Genomic DNA, 10,375 nt, shown 5'->3' with positions numbered 1-10,375 from the left:
TTTTATGAAAAAGAGAACTCACAACTCACAATTTCATGATGAAGGCTTTCTTTCTGAATGTGAATACTGAATACTGGAAAACATCAGAGTAGCAAGTGTGTATTTGAAAATGGGAATGATCTTCCTGGTTTCAATATTTGTTAGAATCCGGAAGAATTTTTATTTACTGAAACATCATTATCATCTCCTTTACTGCAGTGGAACCCAGACAAATTCATCTGAATAAAGCCAACCGTTGATCATTCTTTTTTTAAAAAAATATGGTTTTATTGATTTTTAGAGAGAGAGAGGGATAGAGAGATAGAAACAGAAATGAAAGAGAAATATTGATCAGCTGCTCCTTCACACCCTACACTGGGGATCGAGGCCACAACCTGGGCATGTTCCCTGACCAGGTATCGAACCCGTGACCTCTTGGTGCATGGGATGATGCTCAACCAACTGAGCCATACTAACTGGGCTGTTGATCATCCTTTCTAGGCATTCCAGAAACCATGGTAGCTTTTGATTTGAAATATTTTCTTCATGATTTTGGGTGCAAACTTATTATGTATGTTCACAGCATGGCCATAATTGTGTCTGTTTGCACATATGCCCATTGAGTATCTTCCAGTCCACCACCATGGGCCCAGGATTTCTAGCTGGGCAGAGCTTATAGTAAAAACCCAGTGTCCTGTACTGGATCTTGCACGTGCTGGTTAATATGAGAGTTTATGTGCATATGTTGGCTCAGAAGAACAACACAAATATCACATAAAGTATAGATACTGGATGTTGTCCTGTACTTCCTGACAAGCTATATGCTTACTGTATGTAGCATTCATGTCTACTACTGAAGTTTTGTGTTGAGAACTTACTATCTGGGGAGTTGTTCCACCATTTTTATTCTGTACAGCCCAAAGCACAGGGCTGAACACATTCATAGGAACAGTATCTTAGCTAGATGGGTGTTGCTCCGCTTTCTGGTATAAAGGTGAGGAATTCTGAGGAGGTCTAGCATTGCAAATGACAGATAAATCAATTTTTTCTATTCAGCTAGTCATTGCAAAAACAATGAAGCATTCATGGTGCTTACTGTGCAGGAACTTACAGTCTAGAACAAATGACTTAAATGGTTGAATTCAGGATGTGGGGTCAGTGCCAGGAAGAGGTGGTCCCCTGGAGTCTGGCTTATTTTTGGTCAATTTCCTTTCCCTGTTATGGGAGATCTGATGTCACTTTTTGAAAGGCTATCAACAGGAAGAAGAGGTGTGTTTATTTTTAGTAGTAGTATTCATATTTCTATTTCTTTTACATAGTTAAATACAAAATAGTTTCAAATACAATAGTCTCAAAAACCCCTCTATGTGTATTCATGAAATTATATGTTATGCTTTAAAATACACTATTAGTGCCACACTGGCATGGCTCAGTGGTTGTGCGTCGACCTATGAACCCAAAAGTTCACGGTTTGATTTCTGGTCTGGGCACATGCCCGGGTTGCGGACTTGATCCCCAGTGTGGGGTGTGTAGAAGGCAGCCAATCAATGATTCTCTCTCATCATTGATGTTTCTATCTCTCTCTCACTCTTCCTTTCTCTCTGAAATCAATTAAAAAAAATTTAAAAAATGTTAATACACTATTAGGTTGAACAGAATAAAATAATACAAACTATAAAAGTTAAGTTTTTTGTGTGCAGGCCTAGGAAAGCCAAAGCTGAAAATAAGAAGCAAGAAGGGAAGTGGAGGACCCACTGTCTGCCTCACAGGTGCCCATAGCCATCCCTTCTGGGTTTTGTCCAGGTCCACAGGCATGTGGCATTTTATACAACAATAAAGAACTCTCAGAAAGAGAAACTAAAAAAATCAATCCCATTTACCATTGCAATAAATAAATAAATAAAGTATCTAGGAATGATCTTAACCAAGGAGTTAAAAAGCCTCTACTTGGAAAACTACAGGACATTGGAAAAAGAAATTGAGGAAGATACAAAGTGGAAGCATATACCGTTTCATGGATTTTAAGAGTTAACATCATTAAAATGTCCATACTACCCAAAAGTAATTTCTAGATTCAACACAATATGTATTGTATTAGATTCAACACAATATGTATTAAAATAGAAACAGCAGAGTTCACAGATCTGGAACAAATTCCAAAAATTCATAGCATATGGAGCCAAAAAAGACTCCATATAGCCTTAGCTATCTTGAGAAAATAGAACACAGTTAGATGGATCACCACATGGGATATCGAACTATACTACAAAGCCATTGTCATAAAAAAAGCCTGGTAATGGCACAAGAACAGGCATATACAGTAATGAAAAAGAACAGACACCCCAGAAAATAACCACACCATATAGTTAATTTGACTAATGAGGTGAGAGCATACAGGGAGTAGAGACAGTCTCTTCAATAAATGGTTTTGGGAAAATTGGATGGTACATGCAAAAAAAAAAAAAATGCAATGACCATCAAATTATATCATACACAAGAATAAACTGAAAATGAATAAAATATTTTAATGTAAGCCACACAACCAGAAAAATCCTAAAAGAGAACAGAGGCCATAATATCTCAGACCTCTCACCAAGCAGTATTTTTTGCTGATACATCTCTTAGGTTAGGGAAACAAAGGAAAAATATATGAATGGGACTATATCGAACTAAAAAGCTTCTGCACAGCAAAATAAACCATTAGTGTGTGAAAAGGGAACCCATTGTAGGGGAGAGCATATTCTTCATTGATACATCTGGAAAGGGGTTAATTTCCAAAACATATAAAGAACTTACACAACTCAACACCATGAAGACAACCCAAATAAAAATTTGAGCAAAGGTCCTGGATAGACATTTCTTCAAAGAGAACATACAGATAACCAATGGACATAGGGAAAAAATGATTAATATCAGTAATCTTCAGAGAAATGCAACATAAACAACAATGAGGTATCACCTCTCACCTGCCAGAATTGCTATGCAACAATAAATCAACAAGTGCTGATGAGGATGTGGAGAAAAAGGAACCCTAGTTCACTGCTGGTGGGAACGCAGACTGGTGCAGCCACTGTGGAAAACAGTATGAAGTTTTCTTAAATAATTAAAAATGGAACTGCCTTACCACCCAGCCATCCCACTTATGGGAATATACCCTTAAAATCTTAAAACACCATCAAAAGAATATTGGCACCTCTGTGTTCATAGCAGCATTATTTCCAATAGCTAAGATCTAGAAACAGCCCAAGTGCCCATCATTAGATGAGTGGGTAAAAAATCCTGTGGTACATTTATACCATGGAATACTATGCAGCAGTAAAAAATAAGGCTCTCTTACCTTTTGGGACAGCATGGAGGAATCTGGAGGTTATTATGCTAAGCGAAATTAGGCAGTCAGAGAGTGACAAATATAACATGATCTCACTCATGTGCAATCTACTGAACAAAATAAGTCTTGGAGACATGGCTATATGAAACACAGACTGACGGATGGCAGATGGGAGGGTGTTAGGGGGGATGAGATTAATCAATGAGCATATATGAATAGTCCATAGACACGGAAAATAATGTATTGAAGGCCTGGAGTTGGGCAGGAGATGGGTTGAGGGTGGCAAAGGGGGAAATCTGTAATACTTTCAAATATAAAGATGAGTTTAATAAATAAATATATGAAGAACAGAATTGAACTTCTGTGTGCTCATAGGTATGTGAGGCTGCTTTGTCAAGGACAGTAATCTGAAAATTGCCATGGCAAAGCAAATTCTTGGTCTGAGAGCCGTTTTTGAAGGCAGCTGAACTAAAACTTATTCTGTTAAGCTTTCCAAGCTTCATTAGGCAGAGGGGCCAATGAGTCCTGAAACCGCCATGTTAGAATGAAATATAAAATCAGATTCAGGAGACATCACAGGGGCCACTCCAAGAAAGGAGCTGATGGGTGTCTTATGTGTTTATATTACACATGGTGATTCTGGGGCAGGGCACGAGGGGAAGTCCCTCATTCCCCATCTGTTGTTATGTCATCTGTATTGTTGGAAGTGCCAGACTCAAGTCTGAGAAGTTCCCCAGGTGTGCATGTGTGAAGGTTTTGGCAAAAGGAAAAGGAATTACTGGTTGAGGGTATACAGCCTGAAAGTAACAATGCCAGTACGAGGGAGGACTGATCCATGCTACGCATCCTGCTCCCAGCTCGGCTGAACTCTGAACTTTGGGACGTGGGCTTGGTTGAGATGGGAGTCAGTGCTGGTGAAGGGAGAGCATGTGACGGCAGGATTTGGATTTGCCCCTGGGTGGGGCCCTTGTGGGTCAGACGTGCTCATGTCCAGCTTTTGGAGGGGTCTCTAATGGTGCCGGCACTGTGGTGAGTTATAAAAAGAGTATGTCTGGTCAAGGAGGGCAGGGTGTGTTGTGGGCCCGGACGAATGAGGGGCCAAAGGAGGCGTGAAATCTCTGTGTCCTTAGGCCACTCTGTCCTTGGGGAAACACAAAGGTGACAGATGAGAAAAGGGCTCTAAAATTAAATGTGTGGACGTGGGGAACATGGTGGAATTTTAGGCTCTAGTGCATTTGCAAGAACCATTTTGCAATTATTCACCTGCAGTGAGAATGTTTAATCACGGTGGTACACAACCTCATATCTCAGGAGCACGCGAATGACCATGTCTGCACAAGTAAACAATCCACATTCCACGGTGCATGTGAGAGCAGGAGACAGAAACCTTTCACTCTGTCACTGTATAAAGAGGCAGTGTTTCAATAGGGTGTTTTATTCATAATCACCATCAGACCTGTGTTTTAGGCATGCAGCACATCTTCTAGAGGTATGAAAGCATAACCTTTATTACTGTTGATTAAGAATGCAGTTTCATTAATAGTTGGTCTGATACAATGGCATTTGTGTGACTATTGAACCAAGTACAGACTTAAAAAAAATTTTTTTAAATAGCCCTGGCTGTTTTGGCTCAGTGGATAAAAAAAATCCAGTTCTTTCATTGATATAAAAGAACCTCTTTCTGTACAATCGTAGAGTACCTACTATGGACTATCATTATTCTATGGACATTTTTATGAAGAGACAGTCCTTTTCCCACTGTATGCTCCTGTATGTTCTTGGATCCTGTGTTGTGTACAGCTTTCTCCATCTGGTTTGGTTGGTATGACAGGTGCAGGGAGTAGGATTTGAGACTTTTCTTGCTGTTTCCCTCTGTTTTGTTTTTAGTTTTTTGTGTTTTTTTTTATTAACTTGTTTTTACTGGAAGAAGCCACTGTTGAGTGGCTAGCACTTAAGGGCTCCTGGGCTCCTGACAGCCCCTAGCCAGGGCTTCCCACAGCCTGGATTCCTCAACCTTTTATATATATACTAGAGGCCCGGTGCACAAAATTTTGTGCACTCAGGGCCGGGGGGGGGGGGGAGGGGGGGGGCGGGTCCCCAGCCCGGCCTGTGCCCTCTCGAAGTCTGGGACCCCTCGGGAGATAACGACCTGCTGGCTTAGGCCTGCTCCTGGGTGGCAGAGGGCACGCCCAATTCCTAAGTGCAGCCCCTGGTCAGGCTCAGAGCAGGGCTGATTGGGGAGTTGGGGCACCGCCCCATCATGCACAGAGCAGGGCAGATTGGGAGGTTGCAATGCCACCCTCAGTCACGCTCAGGGTAGGGCCAATTGGGGGGTTGGGGCACCGCCCCCTGTCACACTCAAGGCAGGGTCGATGGGGAGGTTGCGGCGCCACCCCCTGTCACACACAGCAGGGCCCATCAGGGGGTTGGGGTGCTGTCCCCTGTCACGCACAGAGCAGGGCTGATCAGGGGGTTGAGGAGCTCCCCGATGTCACTCACAGAGTAGGGCCGATAGGGGAGTTGGGGCACCGCCCCCTGTCACACACAGAGCAGGGCGGATCAGGGGGTTGGGGCGCTGCACCCTGTCACGCTCAGGGCAGGGCCAATGGGGAGGTTATGGCTCTACCCTGTCACACACAGAGCAAGGCCCGTGGAGGGGGGTTGGGGTGCCACCCTCTATCACCCACAGAGCAGGGCCGATCAGGGGGTTGGGGCGCCGCCACTGTCACACTCGGGGCAGGGCCGATGGAGAGGTTATGGCTCTACCCTGTCACACACAGAGCAGGGCCCATGGGGGGCGGGGGGGGGGGTGTTGGGGCGTTGCACCCTGTCACACACAGAGCAGGGCCCATGGGGGGGGGGGGTTGGTGCGCTGCACCCTGTCAAACACAGAGCCGCAGGGCAATCAGGGGATTGGGGAGCTCCCCCCTATCAGGCACAGAGCAGGGCAGATAGGGAGGTTGTGGCCCCGCCCCCTGTCACACACAGAGCCACAGGGCGATCAGGGGTTTTGGGCGCTGCCCCCTGTCACGCTGATCCCAGTGCTGGGAGGCATATTACCCTTTTACTATATAGAATAGAGGCCTGGTGCACGGGTGGGGGCCGGCTGGTTTGCCCTGAAGGGTGTCCTGGATCAGGGTGGGGGTCCCCACTGGGGTGCCTGGCCAGTCTGGGTGAGGGGCTGAGGGCTGTTTTCCGGAAGCGAGTGACTGAAGCTTCCAACCGCTCCCTGTTTTCTTTTTTTTTTTTTTATTCTGGTCCAGCTTTAGTGCTGAGGCCTCGCCCCTGAAAACATCGATACAATGTTGCTAAAGCCCGGCTGACTGAAAGCTGGTTTCTGGGCTTTTGTTTATTTTCTTATTTGCAACATAGTAGATAGTTGCTTAGAGTTGCAACTGAGAGGCCGGAAAGTGAGGCGGGGAATGTTGGAGTCTGCAGTCACTGAAGCAAGCGAGCCTCATGTTTGCTTCCAGCTGCCTGGCTGCCGGCCGCCATCTTGGCTGACAGTTAATTTGCATATACTCACTGATTAGCCAATGGGAAGGGTAGCGGTCGTACGCCAATTACCATGTTTCTCTTTTATTAGTGTAGATATATATATATATATATATATACACACACACACACACACACACACATACATACACACATACACACACACACACACACAAATACACTAGAGACTCGATGCACAAAATTCATGCAAGGGGCTTGGCCCTTGCTGCTGTGGCGGTTTGCCTTGACCCTCGCAGCCCTGGCTTTGTCTGGAATGATGTCCAGAAGGATGTCCAGAAGGTCGTTTGGCTGTCTGGTATAATTAGCATATTAAGCTTTTATTATCTATATTAACAAAAGGGAAACATGCAAATTGACCATCCCTCCGCTATGCCCACCAGCCAATCAGGGTGAGTATGCAAATTAACCAAACAAAGATGGAAGTTAATTTGCATGCACAGGCATGGAGCAAAGACTGAAGGCTCCTGCCCCAGCAAAGACTGAAGACTGAAGACTGAAGATTGAAGATGCTTGGCTTCTCCGCTGCACCCGGTGTCAAGCGCCCCAGAGGTGATGGCGGCTGCAGGCCCCAGGACCATCACTGCAGGGCGAGAGTAGAGTGGGTGGCTTGGAGAACTTTGCAGAGTGGAAGGCTGCCAGAAGGAGAGCAGAACGAGAGGGCTGGCAGCTTGGAATTAGTTCACAGAAGAAAAAAAAAGATCTTGGAAAAGAAATAGGTGTGACCTGTTTAGATTAAAGTAATCAGGTACACCTTCTCAGTGATGGTGATGGTAACATGTGAGATAGAACAGAGTGTGAAACTTCCTGGAGTCAGAAGCAGCATGTGGCCTCCAAGGGTGTAAGGAGTCCAGTGAGTGAGAGCAGCCAGGGAGTGGGACATGGGTGGGAAATTAGGTGAAAGAGGGAGCAGAGGCCAGATGTCCACCATAGTTTATTCAGATAAATCTTAAAATAATTACTTTGGCATGCCCAGCCTACATAGCTCAGTGATTGAGCATGGACCTATATACAAGGAGATCGAGGTTCAATTCCCTGTCAGGGCACATGCACGGGTTGATCCCTGGTAGGAGGCATGTGCCGGAGGCAGCTGATCAATGATTCTCTCTCATCATTGATGTTTCCAGCTCTCTCTCCCTCTCCCTTCCTCTCTGAAATCAATAAAAAAAATTTTTAAAAATTTACCTTGCAGCCTGAGTTTTCCCTAAGTCATGTTTAGTTATGTTAACCATTATCACTCCAGGATTAAGCGGTGTCTGTGAATGGGTTTAACCAGCATTCCACCCAGGTGAACACTGTAATTTGGTGATAAGAATGTAGTTACAATAGGTCGTAGTAATCTACATGACCCTTGATGTTCGCTAAGGTATGCCAGAACATTGTACTAGGGCTAAACAGTGTACTTTACACTTAAAAAGCAAGTGTTTTCATAATATTTTTTCAGAAAAATAATGTTTATTAGTGTAAGTTGTGAATTTAATAATCCTATACTTTGTTTTAATAATCCTATACTTTTTAATAATCCTATACTTTGTTGTCTACGTATACACACACACACACATAAAATTGTTATGTGGGCATAAATGAATTGATGGAAGATAAATTAAGATTAGGTATGTCATTACCTAGCCCAGTCCTGGACTTATATTTAGTAAATATTAGTTTATTTCCTTCATCTTTTACATGTCAGGCACTGCATTAGACACTTTATTTGTATCTTACATAAGACAGTAAATTTATTGTATTTTGCCTTCATCCACATAAGAATGGGAAATATAAAATTATTTTCAAGTCTCACAAGTAACATTATTTTATACTATAAAGGGAAGTGTCTAAAATACCCTGGAAATGTAAGCCAAAATGAAATACATAGCAAGAAGATTTTATAATTTTCTATAGGAACGCTATGAACAAATGTATGCCAGTAATATAGATGACTTCCACAATTGGTGTAAATTATACACAGTGGGGCAAAAGTAGGCTTACAGTGGTTCATATGGAAAAAGACATGCAGGTTATGTTTATTACAATAGCTTTATTAACTCTGTTTTGCATATTCACAACTGTAAATCTACTTTTGCCCCACCCTATACATAGGAGGTTTTTACAACAGCCTGGTAACACAGCCAGTTTTTCCCTACCTACAACCTCTTGCCTATCACCTGAGGCAAGGGTGCTCAATCTTGGCTGCTTATGAGGATCACTGGAGAGCTCTTAAAGTCTCCATGACCAGGCGTCTTCTGCGATCAAACAAACTCAATCTCAGGGGCAGGACCCTGACATATCTGCCTTGAAAGCTCCCTGGGTGGTTTCAGTTTGGCGGGAAAAGTTGAGAATCACTGTGCTAGGGTCTTCCGCGTAGCAATAGAGGGCTATCTTCAAAAATGCATGCACTTGGCTTTTCAAAAAATGTCTGTCCCCTTTTCAAATCCTACTCTGCTTTCAAGTCTTCAAAGAATTGGTGGCTGCATTGTGAAGCCTTCCCATTTGACACAGCCTTTGATATTCAATCTGCTCTTGTTATGCCCAGATTTCAGGATCCCCAATAGACCACCAGGGAGCCAGCCGAGTCCGATGCAAGATGCAAAAGAGTCTTTATTTGAGTTAACTCGGACTCCCCATCTACCCCATTCGCTGACTCAGTGGCAGGAAGCAGAGAGTGAGTCAGCTCTGTGGGGAAAAGGGTTTTATAGTAAGGGGAGGAGAGAGGACTGTGGGCCCTGCCGATTGGCCAGGAGCAAGTCGGTGTCTTGTTACACAGGATGTGGTCGTATCTATGGCTTGCACTTCCCTTGATTATCATTGGTTAGTTTAAAGAAATCCTAGGTGTGGCTAGCAGAGGCTTGGGCTTCTTCCGGGAAGAAGCTCGTTGCTGAGCACATGGCTCTGCCCCAAAATGGAGGATTCAGGGCAAGATGGAGGGCGCAGCCCTCGCCCTTTCACTCTGCGCATAGCTTTATTATAGCTCACACAGAAATAGTCATTCCTAATGGGAGGAAAAATGAAATATTAAACTGAAGGCAAGTTTCTTGAGGGCTGGGAGATGGATAGATGATAGATAGGTAGATAGATAGATAGAGGTATCCTATGTAATAAAACCCTAATATGCAAATCAACCAGATGACAGAATGACCGGTCGCTATGAGTGGGTCCTAAGCTGGAAGGTGGACATCTCCTGAGGGGTCCTGGACTGACAGAGGGTGCAGGCCAGGCTGAGGAACCTCCCCCACCCCAGCCCCCAGTGCACAACATTTGTGCACCGGGCCTCTAGTACTATATAATAAAAGCCTAATATGCTAAGTATACGGTTGTCCAATCAGCTGTTTAAACAATCAAAGTGTAATATGCTAATGATATGCTAAGGCCGCTCTTTATGACATGCACTGACCACCAGGGGGCAGATGCTCCAACCAGTAGGCCAGCTTGCTGCTGGGGTCCTGCCAATTGGGACTGAATGAGACAGGACAGGCATGCCCTGGAGCCTTCCTGCAGTTCCTCTCCAGCTGGCCAACCTCCCGAGTCCCTCCCTGGCCCCAATTGTGCACTGGTGCGGTC

This window comes from Myotis yumanensis, unplaced genomic scaffold, assembly GCF_028538775.1.
Source record: "Myotis yumanensis isolate MYYU_CA2020_CCGP unplaced genomic scaffold, mMyoYum1.0.hap1 SCAF_7, whole genome shotgun sequence".
In the NCBI taxonomy this organism is placed as follows: domain Eukaryota; kingdom Metazoa; phylum Chordata; class Mammalia; order Chiroptera; family Vespertilionidae; genus Myotis; species Myotis yumanensis.
Note: the sequence above shows the minus strand (reverse complement) of the source record.